The sequence below is a fragment of the Siniperca chuatsi genome, linkage group LG14 (genome assembly GCF_020085105.1).
Source record: "Siniperca chuatsi isolate FFG_IHB_CAS linkage group LG14, ASM2008510v1, whole genome shotgun sequence".
In the NCBI taxonomy this organism is placed as follows: domain Eukaryota; kingdom Metazoa; phylum Chordata; class Actinopteri; order Centrarchiformes; family Sinipercidae; genus Siniperca; species Siniperca chuatsi.
The window spans coordinates 24,477,642-24,478,221 of record NC_058055.1 but is presented as its reverse complement, the minus strand read 5'-3'; positions in this window follow the sequence as shown (position 1 = coordinate 24,478,221).

Here is a 580-nt window from a genome sequence, read left to right as displayed (position 1 = left end):
GACAACAGCAGTGGAGAAGCAGAGTGCATGCACTAAGATGTTTGCACAGGCATTTCTACTATTTAATGAAATACAAATGGGTACAATGTAGAAGAGAGAAACCGATCACCTTTTTGGTATCGATTCGCCCACCCCTAATGGGCAGCAGTGGCTTCACAATGCCCGATGTGTTTAATAGAGAAGTAGACCTTTAAACGTGTAGCGGGATGTACCTACCGCCATCTGCAGACCGGAGCATTTAACATGTACATAAAACTAAATAGATAAGTATTAAGTTAGAGACGCGTGCATGCATCTTGTCTACAAAGCATCACCTTCCTCTGTGTCAATTAGTAATCAACTGTTGAGAGGTTGGGTCATACAGCTTACCCACTAATAGTGAGTTTAATTTAACTAGCTATACAAGTAATCTTCAAATAGATTACTTACAACACCATGCCTGCATTTATCTGTAATGTATCATTAAATAGCATGCTAGGATTCATATCAAAAATGTAAGACCGATTTTGTGTAACAATTTTGTACAAAAAGCAAATCAAGAGCCAATTGGCAAATCAATCAACATGTGAACCCAGAGCGC